This window comes from Abramis brama, assembly GCF_963993115.1.
Source record: "Abramis brama genome assembly, chromosome: 13".
Classification (NCBI taxonomy): domain Eukaryota; kingdom Metazoa; phylum Chordata; class Actinopteri; order Cypriniformes; family Leuciscidae; genus Abramis; species Abramis brama.
The window spans coordinates 6,295,657-6,323,180 of NC_139975.1; positions in this window are offsets into that span (position 1 = coordinate 6,295,657).

Here is a 27,524-nt window from a genome sequence, read left to right on the forward strand (position 1 = left end):
TTTCTGATGCAGAAAAATTAGTTCATGCATTCATGACCTCGAGACTAGATTACTGTAATGCTTTGTTGGCCGGTTGTCCTGCGTCCTCATTAAACAAGCTACAGTTGGTCCAAAATGCCGCCGCTAGAGTTCTTACTAGATCAAGAAAATATGATCATATAACACCAATTTTATCATCACTACATTGGTTACCTATAAAGTTCCGTATTAATTACAAGGTATTGCTACTGACTTATAAAGCCCTAAATGGCTTAGCTCCAGTCTATTTAACGGATCTTCTATCGCCCTATAATCCATCGCGCTCCAGATCCACCAAAGGAGGGAGAGCATTTTCACATTTAGCTCCAAAACTCTGGAATAGTCTTCCTGATACTGCTCGTTGCTCAGACTCGCTCTCCCAGTTTAAAACTAGATTAAAGACGCATCTTTTCAGCCAGGCATTCATATAATACTTTTAATCTGATAGTTAAATCCAACCTCTAGTTCATAAAAACGCCAGAGGAGAACTGGCCCCCGACTGAGCCTGGCTTCTCCCAAGTTTTTTTTTTCTCCATTAGGTCACCTGATGGAGTTTTTCGGTTCCTTGCCACTGTTGCCTTTGGCTTGCTCAGTTGGGGATATTTGGGGATATTTAATTTAATTAATCAATCAACAATACTATTGATCAGCATTACCAAACGTGGACGTTTTCCACTAGAAACAAGCATTGATGTATTATTTTAATTGAATACTGTGAAGCTGCTTTGATACAATCTGTATTGTGAAAAGCGCTATATAAATAAACTTGACTTGACTTGGTTGGGTTAGTCGGGATACTCAAAAACAGATCAGTGTTATGATACCACAACAGAGACACTTTGTTTATATTTTTCCAGGAAATTAACCAATGAATGGCTTACTTACTGTAGATATATACCTATCTGTATATTAATCTGAGATAGGAGAAAGTATTTTAACACTGAAAACATCCATAGCTACATGTCCTTCTGAGCAGATTAAGTTTAGCAAATAATCTATCATCTTATGAAATGAAAACCAATTTTGGCTATATATAGTACTTTTGAAGATTAAAAATGGCATTCCATGTTCTTGAGATCAGATCAGTGTACTGGTTCAAGGTTGCATCCATTAACAGAGAGAAGCCCTCCTGGATTCTTTGCAGTGTTAGTCATGGATGTTTTTCAAGAACCATTTAACTTAACAAGTTTCTCTTTTCACATCAGGCTGTAACAGATAAGGAAAAAACAGGAATGAAACCAGAAAAACCCTTCTATAAATTCAAATGTGAGACATTGTGAAAGGAAACACGTGTCAGTCTATAAACTTTTCGTCTAAGATGCTGTCACAAGGTGTATTTTTTGCAGTGCTAGTGTTTATGGAGCTCCACTTGATGGTTTTCTCCTATAAAAACCTCCTGTTATCTTTTTGTCCCAGATAGGTTTACTTCAAAATCTTTCACAGTCTTTGTATAATGGAAAAAATATTGCACCGCATAACAAACACGGTCTGTCAAGTGTTTCCTGGGTTTATTGTGTCTTCAGCGTCTTAAGTTCTGGGCATGCATGCCTGTGCTCGTGTTACAAACAGCCAGTAAATCTCTTCATTCTTTAATATGAGCCACATTAATACATACACTCAATCTCATAGTCCACTATACAGCTGCTTTGTGTTATCTTACAAATGTCTGTTTATGAAAGAAAGCCAATGGCTCTGGAGAAAATCATTTTAAGCATAAAAGTTATTCACAGTTCAAAATAAAGGCTCCAATTAGAAATAAAAAGGGTTTTCCAGCCTGACATCAGAGGAGAACCTATATTTCTCTAGTTCTGTAGAAAAGCATCTATGTTTTGGTGCTTTAAAGAACTCATAAACCAAAACATTGATCTAAAAAACCTATGTCGTCACATTTTGATCTCCACATAACAACTCAATAAGTTCATAACATAAAAATGACTTGTTGAACTTAAAATGCTTGCAAAGACTACTAAAGAACTGTTTAAAAAAAAATGACTGCAATCCTTAAAGAAGAATCCTTATATTTTCTCATATACAGCAAAGAGAAAAGTCATGTCATGTGAGTTTCAGAAGGAATGTCTCAAATATCTCAAACTCTGCTCAGATTTGACAACATGCAGTCTCTCATCAAAAGTCAGAAATTTCAGTAAAAAATACAAGTTTCCACTGGTTTGTGGTGAATATAAAAATGAAAACCGAAATCCATTTCATGCTAAGGCAATGAGTTGTTTTCATTCTTCTGTTTTGTAAAGATGAGTGCTGCCAACATATTTCCCTCCAGAAAAGCAGATTGCTCCGTGACCTGTTGGATTCTGTCAACTGTGAAGATCAACATATCTTTACTCTTCTCTTTCTCCATCTCTTTTGCTGTAGCTGAAATCTTACACCACCGAACACCTGTTCAGTTATTCTTACAAGCGTTTCACTGCTGTCTCCATGCATGTCACAGTCTTTCTTCTTTTACCATCTCTCTCCCTCTTTCTTCATCCTTACTCCCACACATTGCACTCTTTCCCTGAAATTACACTGTAAAAAATGAGATGCTCCAACCTGATCTCATGAGAAAACAACTATTTTATTAGGTGGTGATTTAGATTTAGTCAGTTTTGAAAGAAGTGAAAGAAGCATGAAGGTCCATCCCTAAACCTAACCACCAGTTGGGCAACAGCAGATTGTACAAAAGTGTACAAATGAGATCTGTACAAATTCATATGAATTAGCCACTAATTCGACAACATATAAAACAGTTTTGAATTGTCATGAGAGATATGCGTGTTAGATATTTGTAGTACTTTAAAGTGACACCATCAATACGGTTTGTGTTGTTAACACTCTAGTAACTACTATTAACTAACAAGAAACTCTGATTAACGAATTAGCAAGTAATCGCACTCAGATGAATGTAGTAGTTCATTATTAGCTAATCAATAACTACTATTTTTTTCATACCTCCCAGAGAACTACTATCTACAGGTTCATAATTAACATGAATAATGCACAATTTATAATAAAAGGTAATGGTAACCCATTAGTAATGACTCAAGTATTACATCATTTTAAAGGAACTACTAATTATTTGGATCAGTATTCTAAAGTGAAAAACATGATAACAACCTAATATTGACTGAAGTCATTGTAAGCTTTTGAGATTTTTGTAAGATTTTGAATATCAATTCCTTCCAATGGATTTGGTAACACTTTAGTCATTACTAGTGTGTTCCCATGATCTTCACTTTAGAATACTGATCCAAATAATTAGTAGTTCCTTTATAAAGATGTAGTAACACTTGATTCATTACTATCCAAAACCTTTCAAAAGCCTTACAAAAGTGGTAGTTCACTATTAGCTAATCAATAACTACTATTTTTCATACCTCACTGAAGACTATAAGAACTACTATAATAAATATTTATAATGCACAATGTTTAATATAAGGTAATGGTAGCCCATTAGTAATGAATCAAGTGTTACTACATCCTTCTAAAGGAACTGCTAATTATTTGGATCAGTATTCTAAAGTGAAAAACATGATAACAACCTAATATTGACTGAAGTCATTGTAAGCTTTTAAGGCTTTTGTAAGGTTTTGGATAGTAATGAATCAAGTGTTACTACATATTTCTAAAGGAACTACTAATTATTTGGATCAGTATTCTAAAGTGAAGATCATGGGAACACACTAGTAATGACTAAAGTGTTACCAAATTCATTGGAAGGAATTGATATTCAAAATCTTACAAAAATCTCAAAAGCTTACAATGACTTCAGTCAATATTAGGTTGTTATCATGTTTTTCACTTTAGAATACTGATCCAAATAATTAGTAGTTCCTTTAAAATGATGTAGTAATACTTGAGTCATTACTAATGGGTTACCATTACCTTTTATTATAAATTGTGCATTATTCATGTTAATTATGAACCTGTAGATAGTAGTTCTCTGGGAGGTATGAAAAAAAATAGTAGTTATTGATTAGCTAATAATGAACTACTACATTCATCTGAGCGCGATTACTTACTAATTCGTTAATCAGAGTTTCTTGTTAGTTAATAGTAGTTACTAGAATGTTAATAATACGTTACTCGTTTGTTCCTGTGTAATTATTCATTAATGAAGGAACAGTATTCTAAAGTGTTACCGGTTTGTGTATCAAGTCAGCGCTGAGGAAGATCCGGAGCTGAAATTCAGATATGGTAATAGGCGTTTTGGATCCGACACACTGTATGTGTTAGACCAATCACAACAGACTTGGCCATCTGACCAATCAGAGTAGAGGAAGCTCTCGGAAAGGAGGGATTTAGAGACCAAATCCTTTATCGAACCGTTTCAGACACTGTGAGAAAAGAGCTGTTGCTGAAATGTATATTATGAAAAAATGTAAGTTTTTTTTTTTTTTTACTTTGGATGCATGTAAACCTATTGTAGGAGACTCCAGAACAAAATTAGGAATCTTTCGGATGGCATATTAGGGGCACTTTAAATGTTGAAGGCAATGGTTGCATGGTTTGTTTGGGTTGAATTCATAATTATTTAAAGTAAATGTGTTGACTGAACTTAAGTGTCAAGTTGCCATGACTTCTAAATAAACATTCCTCGCACACCTGGGTGGTCATGGCCAGGTGCTAAAATAGAAAAAATAGAAACAGTCCTGCATTTTCTTGTAAAACTTCATTATGTTTTGTCAAAGATCTTAATCAGACAAGTGAACCTGATTTAAAATCCATCATAGAGCCAGTTACCTATTAAGATAAAGTAACTCTAACAAAATGTCTCAAGTTACTTCATGTTTGAGATACGCACGCCATGAAGAGCAATGTGCTTGTCAAAAAAACAAGAAATCACCAAAAATAAGTCACAAGACAAAATGTTGCTAAACATGATAACAAAATCAACAACAAATACAGCTGGTGAATGGTCAAAAAAATGCAACCATATTTAAGATTCATGCCCCTGTGCATGCTGGGAACAGGGTCAATGCAACTGAACCACAATTTCTGAACAACAACAACCAAAAAATGCATTTATGCAACACACTTGTTACTCATCTTAAAAAAGTAACCTTTAACAATAAGGTAATTTAATAATCTTTGTTAACTTTAGTTGATTAAATAATATTAACATATACAACCTTTTAACAACTAATTATTTATAAGCAAGTGTTGAGATTACCATTATCTATAAAATTAAAGGTAGAGTAGGCAATTTCGGATGGGATAGCAATAGCAAACTAGTTTTGAAAGCATGAGATCCATCCTCCCTTCAGAGCGTCTCCAAACGACGTTAAATTACCTCTCATGTCTCAAAGCACATAATATTACAATAATAATGGACTTAACTTGCAGAGCTCTAGTTGTACCACCTGACTGTTACGTAACGTGGTAGTGGAAACAGCACTAAGGACAAAGGAGAACCATTATAATGGTATTTAATGACAAAACTCAGGATATCAGGAAACTAACACACTTAATATTAACGAGAACGGACGAGGACTAAATACATGTAGCTAACAGAGGAACATAATTAGGACATTAACAGGACACAGGTAAATTAAATGACTAATTAAACAGACTGGGGAAAACTTGGTCACAGGACTAAACCAAACACACAATGAAAATACAGACCATACATGTAACACTGACTGCTGCAGGTTCATTTCGGCGTTGATAGTGTTGCCAGAGAAGAGCATAAATCAGAGTCTGAGAATGTGAACAGCTCCGGGTAGAACATCACGGGTTGCCATCTCTAATTACGGTTACGACATGGCGTGAATGCAGCATCAGCTGGTTGTTTTGGTTCAGGAGGAGCTGTAAAAGGTGGCTGCTGTTTGTTTACAACTCTGCATAGCCTTACAGAACACACCGAAGATGTGTGATGTGCGCAAGCATGTGCGAAGAGGTATGGAAATGCATATGTTGACGGACAGGTAGGACATATGCAATGATTCGGACCGAATGCAATGATTGGACTAACATTTTTTGGTCCTGGGACTTCCACAGAAGATATATGCATGTTTTATATTTAGAACACTTCTATTATCGATTGCTATCAGGATGTGAAGAGAGTTTCAACCAGTATAACAAAAAAGTGTTTATAAAACAAATTACCTACCCTACCTTTAATTAATGCAGTAGAACTATTTGACAACTTTATTGTCCATGTAAACTAATGCAGTTATCTAATGTTAACAAATACCAAAGGAAAAGCTGCATCAAGAAACTTGTTGCTGAAAGTTCTAAGTATAAAAACTGCAAAAAATAGCATAATTTTGCTTATTTCTACAGCATTATTATTGATCTAAGAATCATTTTACATTCTCTCAGACTGTGGTTTTTCTTTCTTTTTCCTTCTTTCTCTCTATGAAAGCATGTCTTTGTGGTTGTGTCTTTGGGTTCAGCTCTCGCCCTTTTCATCAGCAGATATTTGAAATCTAACTAACCCTATTCATGGTCTGCCAGCTCAGCCTGCGTCCGGCCTGCGTTCATGCCACACAACACAGGCGGCCCGGTGCGGGGGAATCTCAGGAATTCAGTCCAGGAGACGCAGGCGGCTGACAGCTGGTTCCAGCACTTTTTTCTCAATCCCACTGTATGGCAACAGCTCACCGACCACCGACCACCGCAGCTCGGCACCATCTGTACACATATCGTATTCTGCACAGATCTGACAATAGTCCGACTTTCCCAGGTTTAGCATTACAATCGGGACTTTAATGTAGCATCTTACCGAGCGTCCTGATACGTGCTGCTGACGGTTTCAGACTCTAGACGCTCAACTGAGCTAATTAAGATCATGGTTCTGGTATCAGTACATCACATTTTGTTTGCAGATTTATTATCAAGGCCCAAAACAGTACCAGTTAGTTTAACGAACAGATGGGGAACCGGAGACCAACGCAGATGCTAGCTGACGCTAACAAGTTAACTTATATGCATTTGGCAGAGACCTTTCCAGTGTTGGAAGAGTTACTTTGAAACAGTAGCTTGCCAAGCTTAAAGGAGAACTCCGGTCAATTTTAACATTGAGCTCATTTTTTTGTAAATTTGGAGTGCTGTCAGTACAGAGAACAACGACAAAAATCGGTGTTGCCTACACCGTGTTATCTTCTTTTTAAAATTTGCACCCTGTTGACTTAAATGGGGCAAGTTTTAAACCTGCTTTTAGCCTGTGAACATCCTTGATGTGTCATTACAAGTGCCCAGCCATGTGGAGTGATTCCTTCAGAGTGAACACGGTGAATCTGACTGCAGTAGATGTGAAAGATATATCTTAATGTGAATAAAAGTGATGTTAATTCAGCCAGCGCTCAAACCTGTATTTATTTCCTGTTTTCGGTCGAAGTCCACAGTAGTCGATTGTCGAGTTCACGCGCATGATCATAGGTAACTAAGCAACAGTGGAGAACTCGACAATCGACTACTGTGGACTTCGACCGAAAACAGGAAGTAAATACAGGTTTAAGCGCTGGCTGAATTAACATCACTTTTATTTATATCTTTCACATCTACTGCAGTCAGATTCACCGTGTTCACTTTTTGTTGTTGTTCTCTGTACTGACAGCACTCCAAATTTACAAAAAAAATGCTATCTTTAAGCTACTCATAATTTCAAGTAAACTACAGTCCAAACATTCTTAACTACACTTTAAGAGTTAAAAACACAGTGATTAACAGTGTTTAACGTAATATTTACTATAAAAAAGAAGACCTAAAATGCAGTGCAGACATGGGAAATGATGTACGAATCAAGAATCGAGACTTGGTTTAATAAAAAAAATAAAAAAACTTGAACCAAATGACTTTCATAAGGATCTGTTCTACTGATGCCGGCAGATCATTGTATAATAAAAATAAAACATATGCATATACATATACATACACATATACATATACATATACATATACATATACATATACATATACATATACATATACATATACATATACATAACAACCTCTGAGTGTAGAGAATGCAATCCGAATTGTTTTCAAATATTTGTCTGTTTTAAAAAATACTGAATGAAGCAGTTTACTAGTTTTCTATCACCGCTTTTAGTTACTCCACAACACTGCACCTTCCACAAAAGTAGCTTGCACTTACAGTTCAAGCTCAGTGCATTTCTCATGTTTTATAGAACAGCAGGGTTTATAAGTGAACATCTGTGTGGAATTTACTAGTCGGTGTAGAAGCCAAATGGCCACACTTTGGCACAAGCTAAAGAGCGTCAGCATTGAAGTGCAAACAACCATCCACATGCGGCTGCCTGTTTGCCAGCTGCAGACAGAGGAACCCTTAGAAAATGCTAGAGGAAAAATTTATCCTGCATTTAAGACCAAAGAAAGTCCTTTTTTTTATGAATGGAGAGGCCTTGAGACTTCTGGGAGATCGGAAGTCATGTTTACCCACAGGATACAGATGAAGTTACACAGGAGATTCTAACTGACAGCATTTTGAGATCTAGCTCTCGGGAATTTTCTAACACCATCCTGTTCCAATTTGTCTTTATTATATACGGGCGAATATTATCCTGACCTTTGAGGGCTTGATGGGTTACTAATGTAATGGTCTCTTCAAACAGACAGATTATTGTCTGCTGTGCTGGGAGGGAATGAGAGTCTGTGTTTGCCGCTCACATGTGTGATTCATTTGCCATGCAAGAATATGGCAAACGTCCCACCTCAACAACAGAGCCATATTGAACGGGTGTGTTTGTATAATACATCAAAAGCAAAGGAGAAACACCCTCAGACAAATAATACAGCTGCTGTGAGACAAAGTTACGCTTACTTATAGAGTACAAAAGTACTGTGCTGGTATTATGTCACAGTGATGGTATCAGACGGTAAAACCATGTTATTTTGATATGGTACCCTTGTAGTGAATGATTATCATATTCACACACACTTGTAATCCACTAATATTACCTTAAAAAGCACATTTTACCTGATTTAACCCATACAAATTTGTTTGTTAGAATAAATTTACATTTATGCATTTGGCAGATGCATTTTTTTAAAGCGACTTACATTACATCTCAAGGTACACATTTTTACATTCTTATTAGTTCTTGCTTTCCCTGGGAATTGAAACCCATGACCTTGGCGTTGCAAGCGCCAACGCTCTACTGTTTGAGCTACAGGAAAGTAGTGTAGTTTCATCACTGAATTAAAAATTAATGTGTTTTTAGTTCAGTGATGCTAAACAATATATTTTTTTTTTGATTTGAATAAAATCTGGGGCCATATGTATAAAGGCACTATAGGCAAAGTAAAATTTTAGTCTCAAATCTGTCAAAATTCTAAGAATGATGTCATTTTACTCTTATTCCTAAACTTAATAAGTGTGATTCATAAATGTTCCTAAGTGTTAAGACTTGGTCTCAGCTCGTAAATCATTTAAGAGAGCTGGAGAGGTCTCCTAACCTAGTTAGGAGTAGCAAGATGGCAGCAAAGAGGACGCGGCCATGCACTTTTCAACGAAAATATGATGTTTTGGAGTTAAATGATGACGGAGTTGATCAAACGATAAAAAAGTTTAATCATCAAGGTATTCTTTTTGTAACTTACCTTTAATAAATTTTACAGTAATGAAATGAAATGAAAGTAATAATTATATTTTTGGCGACTATTTTGTCAGTAAAAAGTAGTCAATCTCTCAATGCAACGTAATGAACTGACTCCATATGAGGAACTTGTAATTTCATTGAAAAGCATGATAACTTTTAAAAAAAGTCCCAGCCTGGTTCGTCACTTATTGGGGTCCTCTGGAAACGTTTTACGTTGTGGTCTGTGCTATTTACAGCGCGTTTCTGTATTTGGTTGTGTTGTGAGTATTTGGAGCACACACGTGTTGTGAAACTGATGAAGATGTTTTCTTAATTTGCATGTGTTTTTTCTTTTTGCATGTGTTTTCTTCAGTTGCAGCGCATTGAGCTCTCTCGGCCACCGTAAAAAGGTGACATTTTTACGAAATCGGCGCTATCTGACAAGAGGAAAAAAGGCTGTTGTCTTCCCTTTTGCCAAATAGGTAGGAAAACTTTAAAACTCACAATGCACTGGGCATGTTGCCCAAAATTATTTATTATTTACTGTTAGTGCATTAATATAGGAAATAATTATGACTAATATTGCTCTGACTTTGTTTTATTTGCCAGTGCCCTTCAAAAACCTTTCAGCTCTTTCTCTTGTGGCCAAAGCTAAAGCTCTTTATAATATTTGCAACACTGGAAAAGAACAAACTCGCTGCTGTCGTCTTTCTAATATGCCATAAACAGTCGTGAAGGTGCACAAGCACTTCCTTTGAGTAAATTAGTTAAACCTCCTGAGAGTTAATTTCCATTCAGAAATAGAGGTAGAGGAGATATTATGTTGATAAACACACCCACGCACATTCAGTTGAACTATAAGGAAAGGCTCATGGGTAATAATAACCGATATTTTAATGTGCACAGAGAGAGATATGAGGTACATGTCCTCTGGAACTCCATGTTTGACAGTTTTATTGCTGTTAATGAAACGTGTGCGTGGCATGGGAGTATTAAGGCGTCATCAAATTGACATCTTTAATTAAAGTGGCAGCTTAATTAAAAATCCAATTTACTGTGAAACTCTAATGAATAGAAAAATGCAAAACGCAAGACTTGACCTTCAAATCGGAATGCTCCAGATTTCAACACACCAACAAAACACTTTTTAAATGAAGTTGGAATCTGAATCCGCAAAGTTGCCCTGAGACACAATAAAAGAGTTTGTGTGAGGCGGGTGATTTGATTAAAACCTGATAGTTAGGTCAGGAACTGTCAACACATTAAAAGTAAAAAATAAGCTGCATAAAATCCTGTCATTCAAGACATGAGCAGAGCAAAAGTTCAATCTCCAAATATCAGTGTCGTAGTTCTTAAAGGGGACATATCATGCCAAATGCACTTTTTTACCCCTTAAATGCATTTTGTTGTATATTTGGAGTGTTTAGAAGTACAGAAAATATGAAATTATTCTCTTCAGGTGCTTCGTTGATATCTTTATATTCTGTTTTGGTCATATTTTTCAACCTGTTCCGATTTTTCTGTTATCTATGACGTTTTTTGAACTATTACGTCACAGTATTTGCAGCGGAACTGCCAAATAAGGACATTGACTTCCGGCCCAACACTTCGAGCAATCCGCCATTTTTATTTCTCGCTGCAATTTTGTAGTCCAAGCTAAAGGATGCAGAAGTTTCGAGAGGGTAAGTTAAAATGTTCGGTTGTTGGATGTAGTAACCCACACGCTTCATTACACCGTTTAATGTAGATGAACTGCCGCGCTTGTTACAGGACGCATGTTTAACTGAAAGAACGAGCAGAGAGAGAGACCCGGTCGCGCGCGCGCTCACTCTCTCTCTCGGAGCCAGGCGAAAGTGTAAACAAGACATCACCGTCTCCAAACTAGACGCTGTCTTGCTCTCTCTCCCTCGCACATATTAATCAAAATAAATCGACACGGTGGTAAAAGGTCGGAAGACCAAAGTTTCATGTGTAAATACAGTACACACCATTGCGATACATCCATATGAAGACGTTGTTCTACAGGTTCGTCGTCTTCATTTTCATCTCGCTCCTGCTCCGACTCTGGCTCGAACATGTAAGGCTGGCTGGACAAGTCTTCCGTTGTTGACATTTTGTTAATAACGTGTGAATAAAAAGTTTCTGTGCCGCTAGATAATCGTATCTCTGCTATCAAACTACAAAAATGGCCGAACGGGGTGGAGTTGAACCGAGTGTCACCTCTGCAACCTGGAGAGGGTGCGGGGTATGAAGTGTCTTAATTGTATTTAAAGAGACCGCATCAAAACGAGTTGCTCTCAGACGCACATCAGAAAAGGGGTAGAAAAGGGGCCTGTGGAGCTATAATAATGAGGAATTCAGACCCAAGCATTGCAGTTCCACTTTATATAGACTAAAAATGTATGATTTATATGTAAAAAGGAACAATTTAAAAGCATGATATGTCTCCTTTAAAGTAACAGTTCACTAAAAAAAAAATCTGTAAGCATTTACACAGCCAGTCACTAAAACAGTTTGAAATATAGCACATATGTTCTTTAGCCGACTTGAATGATACTATGGTGCTTCTTTGCTATTTTAGAGACTGACAGCACCAATCCTCATTCACTTTCATTACATAGGCTATTGACTGAATCCTGTTAAAGCACCATATATTTATTTAAGCCAATCTGGATAAAAAATAATAATCTGTAAAATGAGTGAATATCGATAGTGGCCAGGATATTCTTCAACGGAAGAAACAGAAGAAAGCCATACAACTTTGGAAGAACATCAGTGTGAGTAAATGATGACAGAAATTTACAGTATTCCTTTTGATAATTATAATTATTCTAATGTATTGTTTGTATGTTGTGTTTTATGCATTTTATGATGAAGAATAACTATAAAGCTTTCCAGAAGGCACTGCTCATTTAGCCAATTTAAGTCAAGTCACCTTCATTTATATAGTGCTTGTAACAATATAGATTGTTTCAAAGCAGCTTTACAGTGATAATAGGAAATTACAGTAACAGAGATTGTTTTGGCTTTACAACAGCTCTAGAATAAAGTTATTGTTCAGCTAAAGTTAGTTCTGATTGATTGATTCACTTCAGTTGCAAAGATCATTAGTTATTAACTTAGGGTCCGCTAAAATGACACCGTTCTAACAGAAAACACTCAATGCGCTCCGGCCCGTTCATCGTCGCCGTGTCCAGGCGCAGGTCCTTCATCAGATCTGGACACAGCCTGGATCCGGCGGACTGCGGTAAACCTTGGGTTAAACAGAGAGACTGATATTAGCATAGACGCCATCCTTCTTATAATGTAACAAGTACATCAGGAGCAAAATACAGTATAATGTGACAGGCTTGCGTGACAACTTTCATTGTGCAATCACAAGTCTAATATGCTGATGTGCATACATAATTTTGTTATACTAGCAACAAATACACTTTCTACATTTCTTGGGGATCAAATAGGAAGGAAAGAAAGAAATATGGCATTGCCCAAAGTGTCAAGTTTCTTCTGACCAAAATCACTTGAACACACATCACGTTATAAATACAACTTCTGAAATCAACATTCCAGGACGACTGCAGAATAATGCTTCCTTCACACTCTATCGGACATTTCCTACTTTCCACTTCTGAAGTTGTGATTACAAGCTCGTTGTCCGAAAGAACAGGAATCATGGAGGACAGAAGGTTTATTCTTGCCTATTTTTTGGGAAAATCTTGTTAAAGCCAAAATTATATTTTGCATCCCATTCATTAACAACCATAAAAACATTCACCACGCTCTCTTGCTGACAATTCTAGAATTCCAGGCTACTTTTGTTGTGTATAAAACATACAATATGCTTCAAATGATTATTCATATATGTAAATTTGCACTACTTTAATGACCAGACAAGGCTAAAAAAATAAATAATTAAAAAATAGCAGTCACAGCAGCAATCGTTTTCCCCTCCGCCATGTTTAAAGTTCATGGCCTGCCCGACTCAGGAACTTGGGTATCAAAGATATCGCCGAGCTTCCCAGGGATGTTAATAACTAGCATATTTAAATATATATAACATGATAATGCATTCATTTGAATTAAATGTTATCCACTACTTGTTCAATCAAAATAATGGGAGTTTTTAAAATAAGTTTGCTGACAAAACCTAAAAATAAATTAATCCTTTCAAATAGTGCCTTTATTCTTAATAGTATCATGCCCTCTATAAAGGCTGATCCATTTACAGGAATGAAATATTTCTGGGGGATATAAAAGCTGGAAAAAATTACAGAAAATCTCTATCTCTCTCTCGTCATGCTCTGATTATTTCTCTTTTGTCGGGGCTGTTGAACACAGAGGGCTTTGGGAAAGCAGTGACTTGAAAATACTGGCGAGGACTCTGAGTCCTCCACAGACAGTCACACCGTCCACTGCTCTAATAATCGAACTAATGACCGTGCTAATTATGACCAAGCTGCTCTAGTGGATACTTCTCAAGCTGCTATCAATTCTCACGCATCAGTGACCAGAAAGTAACACCTGCTATATTGGTTCTCAAGCCAAGAGAATGGAGCTGATGCTTAATTTTTATTATTTTTTTCTTCATTATTAGTTGAAGAACTATAGTCTTGCGTCTAATCAGCTGTAGAAAAAACACCAGTACTCTTACAGACCTCTTTGGCAAAATGTAATACGTGTGTGCGTGTGTACATGTGTACAATATAAATCTATTTAATAATACCCCACAATAGTTGGGGAAATATGTAATATGTACTTATTGAAAATGTATTTTAAAATATACCGCAAATGTATGTCTTATTTTATTTTTTGCCATATGGGTTGCATTTGTTACAAAAATCTACTACTAAAAAGCAAAAAGAGAAGCAATAATAATAATAAAAAAATAGTCCTTCAGTTCTCTATAATAAAGTTGTGAGCAATAATACCCTAAAAACCAGGCATCAAACTTGCATCAAAATGGCATCAAGGCACTTTTGGAAATACTATTTTCAGCATATGATTTTAAACACACTAATTATACACATCATGTGATAGGATTGACAAAGAAGTGAAAAATTTTTCTAGTGGAAATCGTGACATGACACACCTATGAAAAATTTCAGTCCGGTTTCAGACCCCATCATCCTCGTTAAAATTACTTACTTCTAGCTTCTGACCAAGGCTGGATCTCAATACTAGTTTTACTTGATCTTAGTGCTGCGTTCAACACTATAAATCATAAAATACTCTTAGATCGACTACAAAATTACACTGGTATTCAGGGACAGGCATTAAGGTGGCTTAGATCAGACAGTTACCATTTTGTCTATTGAAACAGGGAAAAATCTAAGACAACGTCAGAAAATATGGAGTGTCGCAAGGATCTGTGTTAAGCCCTCTGTTATTTTCAATAAATAAAAATACTGCCACTTGGTAATAGTATTAGAAAACATGCAGATGTTTCGAATTAATATTATTTCATCACGACCAGATGAAACCTCTAAATTATCCAAGTTGACAGAGTGTGTTAAAGATATAAAACATTGGATGACCAGTAACTAACTGCGTGATTTGTATAGGCCTATGTACATTTCTGAAATGCATAACTTGGACACAGTCACATCTGATAACAGATAACTCTAAATAGTAATGTAGACACGTCTGTAAAGCTGCTTTGAAACGATATGTATTGTGAAAAGTGCTATACAAATAAATGTGAATTGAATTGAATTAAGATTCAGCCTAGGAATTTGTTTTTTGGAATCTCGCTAGCTATAATAGTATTAGCTTTCAGTTAGCCAAATTAAGTTAGACTGACCAGATTACATTAGTTTTTCCTGTATTCAGCCTCTCAGATGTGTAACCTGATCCTCTCACCCTCAGCAAGCAGGGACACAGTCAGTTATTCCCACCCCGCAGAAGCATTTATTCATTTAGCATCAGGTGTTTGTGCTTTGGGCTTCAACAAACCCTGCTGGATGGCGACTCTTATGACTGAACGCCTGCCGTCCCCCAACAATAAATAACCGAGGGCACAGGGTCTAAGCTAAATAGAGTGACTCAAGATCTGTGTGGAAGAATAAAAATAAAGGCCTGGCTGTGTGTTTGGCGAATCGACGGGTGTATAATATTGAATACGAGCGGTGAGAAAGGATGGGGAGGTGTATAGCCGAGTCTTCTGTCATATCGCGTTTATCCTAGCCAAGTGCCATTTTCCTTTCACTCTGCCCTTTAATCATAGACATAATGAACAGCCCCTGGGCTCTGGCGATTGTAATGTGATGATACCATGGAAGATGGAAGACAGAGAATTGGCTGTCTAAAAGGTGACAGACTGTGGTCGCCCACCGTTTGGAAGCTGTTATTTTATTAGCTTTCTGCCTTTCTGTAATTCTAAAAGGTGAAGACATTTCAGTATTAGTGTAACCAGATTCAAATGGTACAAACTGGTTTACTGAAGTAATATTTCACCATTTTAATAAAAAAAAATCATGTAATTTCACATCTGAACAGAAAAAGAAGCTCTTTCCATGCAGTTCAGTGACCACATCTGTCAAAAAGGGCAAACAAGTAGTCCTTATAAAGTGTGTGCTATATTTAGAGTCATATATGAAATTGCTATTCACAGAAAATCTTACCCTTTACTAATCAGATATGGTGCATTTGTATCAAGTTTGAAGTCAATGACATTTGATCACAAAAAAATGCATTTGCAACTTTCAAAAACATAGTGCGGTTGCATCAGCATACCATTTGTATCGTCCATCCAAGCTTCTCAGACTTTTTGGCTAATGTTCTGGCAAGGTTCTCTAAAAGTTATGAACAAACGTTCTCCCAGAAACACTAGTCTGGGATTTAATAATGCACAAAAAGGTTATTTATACATAATTTATGGAACGTTTGTCTAACATTTTTTAAATGTCAGAATATTCAAATTGCTCAGTTAACATTTGCATAACCAAGAAAAAAAAAAAAAAAAAAACAGTTTGAAATGGACGTTTTGAACATTAACAGAACATTCAGAAATAATGTTTGTGGGAATGTTGACAAAATGTTCTTAGAACATAATTTTGTTAGCTGAGATATGACTTTTTTAGTCCAATTTCAGAGCTTCAACAGAGGAGAATCAACCCAATGGAGAAAATATGAATTCTCATGATGTGAATTGTACAAAAACAAACATGAAGATCCATGCGCCCCTAAACCTTTCCGTCAGTGGCGTAAGTAGATCATACGTAAAAATGTATGAATGAGATTGTACAAGTTCATATGAATTAGTCACCAATTCGCCAAAAAGACAAATAGTTACAAATTGCCATGAGATTGTTTTGGGAAGATTATCAGTGAATAATGACTTTAAGATTGTTTGGCTCACAAAGTATGACTTCAGAAGTCTTGAAATAAAGCACTTGAGTCCTATAGACTATGTGGTAGTTAGAAAAGAGCTGCACAAAGTATGTTGTATTCCATTGAAATAAAGTCTTAGAATGGCATATTAAGGTGAGTATAAATGACAAAATGTTCATTATTAGGTGAACTATCACTTCAAGATATTATATTTTATAAATGTGTTCCCTTCTTCCCACCTGGTAATGTTTTTAAATGTTGCATTACAGGTTAATTTAACACTTACAGTTTCATAAAATATGATCTGTGCATTAGCTGCATGCTAAATTAGGGACCGCATTGAAGAGCTCACAAAGAGCCTTTGCCCCATTGAGCAAACCACAGCTCTGCCTGGAGCCGCTTGCCACGGTAATTTGATTCACCTAGACAGAGTGTGATGGAATTTAATAACCTGAACAGCGATGATGTGTGTCCGGAAAGAGGAAGGCAACGAGTTTCTCCAGGAATCTGGAGGCGAGACTGAACCCACAGGAATGTTGAGCCCTGTGAGAGAAAACTGCTTCTCTCTCGCTACCAAAATTACATAAAGTTTGAACAATCACATACTGTGCTGAGCTTTGTATGAACATGGATATGTAAAGCTTTGAAACCTGAAGTTATAAACAGGGTATGGCAGCTTGCTTGTTTAATTGCGAAGGTGAACTTATCATTTACTCACCTTCATGTCGGTTCAAACACATTTTCGATGAATATCTTGACCGGACTTTTCCATGTCAAGCTCAAAATGATTTAAAACAAAAATAATCATAAAAAAAGGTTTGTATGAGTTGACAGTAAAAATATCAGCATATGGTTTTGGAGTGAGTTACAAAATGTTAATTTACCCACAGCTGACCAAGTCACATTTGTGAGTTTAAACTGAAGTTGTGTGTAATGCATGCAATCTGTTGGGTTTCACACCAACTGTGTGTCATGGAGAGAGATCCTGTTTTAAGGTTCTTTGAGGGGGAAGTGCGATAGATCAAATCCTCAGGAGACGTCGATATGTGCTGGATGCTAACGTGTTTATTTCCAGCTCAGCACCAATGCCAAAGTCTTCAGCAGCTCTGGGCACAGATACACCAATCTATTGTTTCCTAATTGAAATTATGGATTTTCACAAAGCTGGGAAGTCAGATATTGCTTACCAATTCTATACAACTAATATATCCATTTCTATTTCAGCTTCAGACTCAATAGCACACGGACAGGTTCCAAAATTAACTTTATGGTTCACCTGCCAATGTTGAGTGAATTGAGAACATTTACTGGCAATGAAACTAGAATGATTTAGCATAGATTTCTGCTTAGCATAGCAATTTTGTGAGAAACAGAGCAGTGTCATACACATATTGGTAAATCACTGCAGTTTCCTTTCCATGCCCAGCGCTGATGTTTTACTTTTCTCTGGGAAGTTTTGTTCACTCTCAAGCGTTCATGATAAGGCTTAAAGGGTTAGTTCACCCAAAAATGAAAATTCTGTCAGTAATTACTCACCCTCATGTTGTTCCAACCCCGTAAGACATTCGTTCATCTTCGGAACACAAATTAAGATATTTTTGATTAAATCTGAGAGCTGGCTCACTCCTCCATAGGCTTCTAAAGATGTTATAACTTGCTGGCCCAGAAAATGCATTAAATACATCGTTAATATAGTCCAAGTGACTACAGTGGCTCAATCTTAAGTTTATAAAGCGATGAGAATACTTTTTGTGCGCAAAAAAAAAAATAAAAAAAAATAACGACTTTATTCCACTATTCATTTCCTTCTCTCTGGGCCTCGAGTTTTTTCACTAAGTGTAATAGCGCAGCGCGTCTGTGTTGCACGTCACCACATAGGCTCACTATTGGCCGATGCTGGTCATGTGTGTGATGCGTGTGACGTGCAACACAGACGCGCTGCGCTATTACACTACATGAAAAAACTCTAGGCCCAGAGAGAAGGAAATGAATAGTGGAATAAAGTCATTATTTTTGTTTTGTTTTTTTGCGCACAAAAAGTATTCTCGTCGCTTTATAAACTTAAGATTGAGCCACTGTAGTCACTTGGACTATATTAACAATGTCTTTAATACATTTTCTGGGCCAGCAAGTTATAACGTCTTTAGAAGCCTATGGAGGAGTGAGCCAGCTCTCAGATTTAATCAAAAATATCTTAATTTGTGTTCCGAAGATGAACGAAGGTCTTACGGGGTTGGAACAACATGAGGGTGAGTAATTACTGACAGAATTTTCATTTTTGGGTGAACTAACCCTTTAAAGATTGGAGTGGTGGAACATAGTGAAATCAGTGAGTGCTAGTGAATGAAAATTTAAAGATTCCCACAGAATTTTATTTTAGGACTAGTAAAGCACAGATACAGCATTTATGGTGTAACTAGGGCATTTAGTGTCTAGAGCAATGAAGGACTTCCGAATCTATAGTGCTGAATGAATATTAAAGTTTTAAAGAGATAGTTCACTCAACAATGATGTCATTATTTACTCACCCTCATATCACTGTACTCCAAAACATGAAGCCAAATTACTGATTTGTGTGAGAACAAATGAAAATGTGAATCAACATTTGCTGCAAATCTTCCCTTCACTGTAGCTCTCGTGTCTTAGTTGTAATTTTGCATAAACAAACAGATATATCAGATTTGGATAGAATAATTAATTTTGACATCAGTTATACATCGAAAACCCATTTTTTCCAAAGGTAAATATAAGCAATCATATAAAATACATTTTTTAAAAGCCACAACATCAAATATTTGCATGAAGTTTTAACACTTTTAACAGTTGAATGCACTAAGATTTATATAAAATATATATATACATTTTTTTTTTAAAATGTAAATGTTTTTGCACTGACTTTTAAAAAAAAATATTATAGAACAAAATGAATTGTTTTTTATAATGAAACCCTTTTAACAGTCTACAGCAGAGTTAGACTGTCACTGATAATCTTAGACACAAATAGGGTTGAGTGGGGTTTCCAGGACAGCGTGGGCGAATGAAAGTGGGAAGAAAGTGGAGTTGCAGATTCAGCTCCGTCTGTTTCCCTGGAACGCTTCAATGGCTTTTTGTGTGGCTTCTATGAACAAAGGAATCAGTTGCGTCACACTGAAGAGCGGCTTGTTCTGTAAGTCTGAAGATGTGTACAGTCACAGGTGATTATGCTCCTGGCCAGTCAGATTCCTCTGTTCAGCGAGAAATGTTTCTGAGCTGTCTGTGTCTGTGAATTGTTGTGTGAAACATTAACCTCCCCCGACAGGTATGCTAAAGTTGATCCCATCCCAAAAACTCCCCAGGGTCTACTAAATATGTAAACACGTAAGTGCCATTACTGACATTCGATCATGTAATTTCTTGCCTCCCAAAATGCACAGAAATGTCCCTGCGGTGCCTGTGCTTCTGAATAGAGTCGAGATATACTGTTGACACATGCACAGCATGACAGTAGATGGAATTATGGAGATGACGTGTCACATATAATGTGGAGTTCCTGTTTCTCAGGAGTGACAGGGCAAGAGAAAAAGAGAAAACACAAAACAAGACAGTATGCTTAGAATGACATAAAACACTATTTTTGAAAGACAGCAATATGTGCACAGTTTTCTGTATGCATGGAATAACTGGATGACAAACTACATTTGCAGAAGGCTCACCATATAGCAAATAATACAGTTGCTTGATTTGACCTTTCATTTCCAGTGTGACAAATGAATCTGAAGCGATATCTACCATAACATTTGGCAGTCAAATCAAATGTCAAGATGTTAAAAATTAAGACATATAACCATACTTATTTTTTGAGATGGTAAGTGGACAGCACTTGCTGGATTTTCAATAGAACATAATGAGATGACAACAGTGATTTGATATATGCATTTTCCTCTGATGCATTTAAACACTTGGATAGTTCTGTTGGAGGATTCTCAAAATCATGCCGAATAACATGAATCATCTTGTTCTGCACAAATTTATTGTGTTCATACGAGCTCAAGTGCCAAATAGCATGCATATCACATACCAAGTAATGCTGAAGTTCATAATAATCTTTTAAATTCAATTTTGAACTCAAATTGTTATGTTGTTCATAAACATAAAAATGTTGGGGTCGGTAAGATTTTGAAGAACTATCTTCTGCTTACCAATGCTGCATATATTTGATCACAAATACAGTAAAACTGTAATGTTGTGAAATATTATTATTTAAAAATGTCCTGTTTAAATATATTTTAAAGTGTAATTTAATACTGTGATCAAAGCTGAATTTTCAGCATCATTACTCCAGTCTTCAGTGTCACATGATCCTTCAAAATCATTATAATAAACTGATAAATAAATATATACATACTGTGCATGTAGGGTATATATATATATATATATATATATATATATATATATATATATATATATATATATATATATATATACCCTACATGCACAGTATGCAGTTTTCCATTCCAAAAACCCAGACCTACCCAATGACAAAGAGTGAGTGTTTGCAGCAGAAATTGCTGTGTGAGTATAAACTCATTTTGTCCATGTACAGTGAGAGTGCATATGAGAAATGCTGGGCTCATACTGTGTGACATGATCTGAGAGAAGGCCGCAGCCTCCAGGCCATGTTTGATAATATCGTAATACAGCTCTGCCCTGCACTGAGCCTGCAGTTGGGTAGGCCATGAATCATCACATTATCCATCCTCTCTATGGGAGGAAAAAGATCTTACACTCCACTCTACCAGACCGCGGTGAAGAACACACACACAAAAAAAAAAAAAACTCTGTTGGAACAGCTGCAGGGCAAGATTGGGAGGATTTTGAAGGTCAAAACCTGAGGATAACACATTAAACTGTCCTGAAACTCCACAACGAGAGAGAGATCCCTCTTTGTTCCCTTCTTTCATGAGAGACATTTGCTTGAGTTCTTATCAGATTCCTCAGATGTTTGTTTCAGGTTGTTTGAGACCAATGAGCCTTGCTCTGGCGGTGACGGGAACCTGATGCCTTTTAATTTTAGCTACTGGCCCCCAAACTACGTTTTGGCCATTGTAAACCTGACAGCGCACGTTAAGGTATTATACTGCAATATGCAGCTCCCTGTCAGGAAAGAAACATAATCTTGCCCCTTTTCTGGAATGCAAGGTAACAAGAATCACCGAGAACAAAACATCAAAGCTAATCGGAGTATGAAGACGTGCCCACACAAAGAATGCATCTTCCCTGCATGGCATCTCTTTTCCAAAATTAGTGAGCATAATACATTACCATTTGAAAGTTTGGGCTCAATAAGATGTTTTTGATGAATACTTTAGTTCAGCAAGGATGCATTAAATAAATCAAAAATGACAGTAAATAAATTTATAGTATTACGTAAGATTTCTATTTCTAATAAATTAGGTTCCTTTGAAATTTCTATTCATCAAATCCTTAGAACAAAATATATCAAATATTGCACAACTAACAAGAAATGTTACTTGAGCAGCAAATCATCATATTAGAATGATTTCTGAAGGATCATGTGACACTGAAGACTGGAGTAATGATGCTGAAAATTCAGCTTTGATCACAGGAATAAATGACATTTTAAAATATATTAAAATAGAAAACAGTTAAAAATGTTATTTAAAATGTATTTAAAATGTAATTTAAAATTAGAAAACAGTTATTTAAAATGTAAATATAATTCAGAATATATATTTATTTTTTATTTTTTTATTTTTTTATCAAAATTCTTACAGATCCCAATCCTTTTAACGGCAGTGTATGACTGGTAGACTTGTATTAGATGGTTATGGTTAGGTGTTAGTGTTCGGGTAAGTAGAGTAAGTTGACGTACTTGAAAAGTTACATATAGTCAGTAGAATGTCTGTTGGGGAGAATCAAAATAAAGAGTTAGCAGATATTAAGCAGAAAGTCTAATAATCCAAAAATGAGAAACTAATAATCAAATGAGAGTTAGCTGACATGTAGTTGTAAAGTTACTTATAGTTAATAGAAGTTGACCATTTAAAAAAAAGTGTTACCAGAAATTACTATTTTAATCAGTGTGTATACAATACTTTATTTTGCTTATCAACATTATTTATGAGTCCAGTCTCCTTTATTTGTATGGCGCACACATTGCACAAATCATATTCACTATCATAGGATGTTTTTATCTTGTGTTTTCTAGTTAAAATGTCTGCAGATTTTTCCAATTCTTTTAAAGTATAAGTGCCTTCCAGTACAGTATAGGAAAAAATACACTTGTGTTAAAGTTTCTAATGCAGTCTAAATTTACGGTATTTATGGATTTACATTGTAACTGGAAATCAAGTAAAAAATAATCAATAAATGCATTCCAAGTCAATCACTACAAGGTTCAATTTCAGTTAGGATGCAGCCACAGAAGTCAGCAGTTCACAAGGTTTTGAAACAGAGGCATGATTTACAAGTCCTGACAAGATTTATATAGGCCTACTAGTTTCATTTGACATGTTCACTAACATGGTTTCCAGCTATTGTTCCTTCAATGATCTAAATACCTAAATAATTTATTGTTTGAGACAGTGGGGCTGAGTTTAACAAGTGTTTACACATCCTTCCTTTATCGAAATCTCCAGCAGCTGTGTGTGTTTCCTGTCTGTGGAGGGATGCACTCTGACATTTTTAATGGATGCGGATCTGCTGTGTCATTCAAAGCCACTATAAAGTAAACGTTTGTCATTTTGACTCAATTGAGAAACTAGAGAAGCAGATTGGAACATCTTTTTCAGTCCCTTTTCACTCTCGATGGAGAGATCTTATGTCTCTGGTAAACCTCCATGCATTTTCTATCAGGGTAACACTTAAGAAATGAGAGAGGCAACCCTTCCTTCCCCCACACTTTCTTATACAAATCCTGGGGTTATTTTTATTCGTCTTTCTCCTCTGTCAAAAGGGTCAGTGCTCCGCTCGTGTACCCGCGATTCTTCTCCGGTTTAATGCATTGCCATATTAGCATTTAGATAACCCCTCTGAATATGGGAGGACAGGGAATTGAAGGCAGGAACAGAATAAATACAGTGAATAATACATCATACATTTAAAATGAATGGCATTGGAGGTTTTTCCAGCATGGAATTTGTAAAGATGGAGAGCCGGAAACGAACAGATGCCCCAAATTTGCAGCACCAGAGTGAGAAATCGTCTGTATTATTTGGTTTTGGTAAAATTAGCTGCCAGGAACATGCAAACTAGATGTGTCCGCTATTATGACCATTATTTTCGCTGGATTGATTTCAGTTTAAGATCCTTCTAGAGTGATTTTCTTGGTCATCAGCACTGTATTGTTTAGTCTGTTGATACTTAAACCCTATAAAACCCTCAAATATGTATTTTCCTCTCAGAAACTGAAACCTAAAATCAAAGACGTCCAACCAAACACTCACCGGCCTAATTAATGATTATATGCCTGTCAGTGCAGTAGCCCATGTCTTTTGTTGGAGCTGGATGGAAATGACTGAGGTCCCGCAGGGCCCAATCACATAGTCATCACGCTGGGAATGAGCTGAGAGCCCGTCTATGCAGATCAGTGTGTGTTAAGAGCCTACTCTGCAAATCTAATGGCCATTTAACCATCTGGGCTGAAGAGAAAAAGAGAGAGAGACAGAGAGAAAGAGAGAAAGAGAGAGAGAGGGGGTCCCGCAGAGACAACTCCGGACCCATCAGTATTCTTGTCAGCATCTCCACATGTGGAACCATAAGCGAAATATCGCCCAACCAACCCCTCCTCAACAGGCTTTATTGAAACAAATTGCAGGTCCCTTTACCAGCTGCACTTTAAGCAGTGCCTGGGTGCGTGCGGCTGGGGTGGAAGAAGCAGAAACTGCATGATTAAAACCCGGGGAAAAGGGTGGAGGTGTGTCCCAAGTCCCAGGTCAATCAACACGGAGTGATTTAGAGACGTTGAGAAGATGGGGAGAGGTGTCACCGGGTGTCTAACAACACGACTGCTTTCGTGAGACCTTTGAAGTCAAGTGTTGGAAAAGGGCAGAAAATGACACTTCATGAAAGGTTTTCATAAGTACAAATAACAGACTGCCAATGGAGAGTATTTTACGCCATTTCCAGGGCAACACCCTGGAAAGATCATAGCAACTGTATAGCAACATTATGGAAACAGAACATAGAAACATCCTAGCAACTGCATAGCAGCACTCCATAGTATAAACTACATAGCAACACCCTGGAAACACCCTAGAAACTGCATAGCAACACACTGGAAACACCCTAGAAACTGCATAGCAACACACTGGAAACACCGAGCTGTATAGCAACAACCTGGAATCACCCTAGCAAAATTACATAGAAGCAACTTGGAAACGACTCAGGACATCCTAGCAACTGCATAGCAACACCCTGGAAACACCCTAGCAACTGTTTATTAGTATACATGGGAAAAAAAATATGCCAACTTATACGAGAAGAAAAAAAAATAATGAAGAGATAATTTGATCAGACACTTCACGCCTTGCAACTCATCTTGCACCCTAACAAATGCATAGCAACACACTGGAAACAACCTAGAACATCTCAGCAACCACATAGCAGCCACCACCCAGAACACCCTATAACAACCGCATTGTTTAGAAAAACACTTTTTTGTTAGATTTTGTAGTAAAAAAAGAAAAAATAGATCCGCAAATATACCAACATTAAAGCAACATTATGGAAAACACTCAGAACACAAGACCATCATTGAAACTGCATAGCAACACCCTGGAAACACCCTAGCTACTGTATAGAAACAACCTGGAATCACCCTGGCAAAATTACTTAGAAACAACTTGGAAACCACCCAGGACATCCTAGCAACTGCATAGCAACACACTGGAAACACCCTAGCAACCGCATTATCATTACAAAAAACACATTTTTGAAAAAAGTAAAAAAAAAAAAAAAGAAATAGGGGGAGACTATGAGCAATGAGAAAATATGAAAAACAAAGAGGCAGAGAGTCAGGTAAAGAAAGAGAGAGCAAGACTCAGGCTCACACCTGCATGGTTCACACCTGTGCACAGAGACCTACAGCATCAGATCCCACACTTTATTGTACCATGACAACCCCGCTGTCAGCAGAAAGGCATTTCCCTGCTCATAGATTTATAGCCCTGGACACACGGGCCCATTATTGGCCCAGACTGTATGTAGACCTCTTCTCCACCCCCACCCCCAACCATAATGGTATGTCCCATCAACAGGGGCCCGCAGCCAGGTCGCCATAGCAACAGCGCCAAAGCAAACAATGAGGTTGAATGAAAGGAGCGTGATAAGATGAAAGGTGCTTACCTAACCAAGAGAGCTGATTGGATGAGACCTCGAGTTAAAACTGTTACAGCACACCTCAGTACACACACAGAATGAGGGCATACTGTGGTCCTTCGATCTCGCTTACAGAGAAAAAGAGAGCGTTAACAGAATGAACAAAGAACATGAACAATAAAGAACATCTCGAAGGAAATATAATGCTGTGCATGTGGTTTAACACTAAAGTGATTAACAACGTTTAACAGATAGAAATACAGAGAAAAATACCCAGAGGAAATGTAATAGAGTTCTCAATGGTGTCTCCTAATATCTGTTAAGAGAAATACAAATAAATTGTTGACATGCTATTCTTTACATACAAAAAGAGCTCAGATATTTTAGTTCAAATCTAAATCTCTGAGCTGATTGCAAGGTTTTTGGGAAGACTAAGCAGAGTGTGAGATGTTTAAGATTTCTTACAGTAGAAAGATCTATATTAAAGATGTTAAAGTAAATTTGCATTTTTTTTTTCTTCCTTTGGGTAAAAACCTATAGACATATAGTATAAACTACCAACGCATTCAATACTGTTCTTTTGAACTTTCTGTTCATCAAAGAATCCTGAAAAATATTAAGCAGCACAACTGTTTTCAACATTTTAACAAACAGAAAATATATAAAAATATATATATTTTGCCCGGGAGTGTATTTTTCAGACAAGCACACTTTGTTTTTAGACGCGTGTAGCACATCATTTTTATATTTCTAGTACTCATTTCAACCATTTAGTACCAAATATCCAAACACGCATGATTTAAATGAGACAGAATCCCACAGCGGTTTACAAATGCATCACTTCTATCAACACAGGCCTCGAAATTACAATAATTTCCCATCTTGTGTGTTCACGTTATTCAGATTAGGCTTTGTTTGACGCTGAATTGGCCTACCCTCCTACTTTATATTCTGTAATTAACATATGCAAATAGTCACCTTGGAGACATGATTAGGTAAATGTGTGCAGATTTGACATTGAATGTGCACTGCATGAGCAACCCGACCGTATTAATAAACAAATTCACTCTCTCTCAGTTACTCTACATATATGTCAATCAATGTAGCAAGGCCAATTTATATTAATAAACACTACACACTTTCATTAACGCCAGCAAGGACGAAAATTAACAGGGTTTTTAAAATCACAAGTGGTCTGACTGAAAATCAGCATCTTGAATTGTCATTTAAAAGCAGCAATTGTGTATGTTTGAGCTGACAGGGATTGATTTCTCTTTCTGATTACTGTGTCCCAGTCTGTTTATCACACGGGTGTCTGTA